At 58.9% G+C, this 224-nt stretch overlaps 1 non-coding gene across 1 annotated transcript; it reads right to left on the reverse strand.

Annotated features, from left to right (window-relative positions):
- Positions 1 to 16: 16 nt before the first annotated feature.
- trnal-uag (transfer RNA leucine (anticodon UAG)) lies at positions 17 to 98 on the reverse strand. The gene has a single exon. It is a non-coding gene; the product is annotated as a tRNA-Leu (tRNA).
- Positions 99 to 224: the final 126 nt, after the last annotated feature.

Consider the following 224-nt stretch of genomic DNA (forward strand, 5'->3'; position numbering starts at 1 on the left):
CCCTTTGTTACACTGCTGGCAGCGGTGGGATTTGAACCCACGCCCCCGGAGAGACTGGAGCCTAAATCCAGCGCCTTAGACCACTCGGCCAAGCTACCCCAGAAAGCAGTGCTTCGTGGGCCCTTTTCGGCCCTTCCACCCTCCAGAAATAGAGGCAACTGCAGCCGTGCAGCTTCTTAGCGAAACCCATCGAGTGCGGCCAAGGAAAGCTCTCTGCTAGGCCA

The sequence above is a fragment of the Sinocyclocheilus rhinocerous genome, unplaced genomic scaffold (assembly GCF_001515625.1).
Source record: "Sinocyclocheilus rhinocerous isolate Xijiao unplaced genomic scaffold, SAMN03320098_v1.1 scaffold4401, whole genome shotgun sequence".
NCBI classification, from domain to species: Eukaryota; Metazoa; Chordata; class Actinopteri; order Cypriniformes; family Cyprinidae; genus Sinocyclocheilus; species Sinocyclocheilus rhinocerous.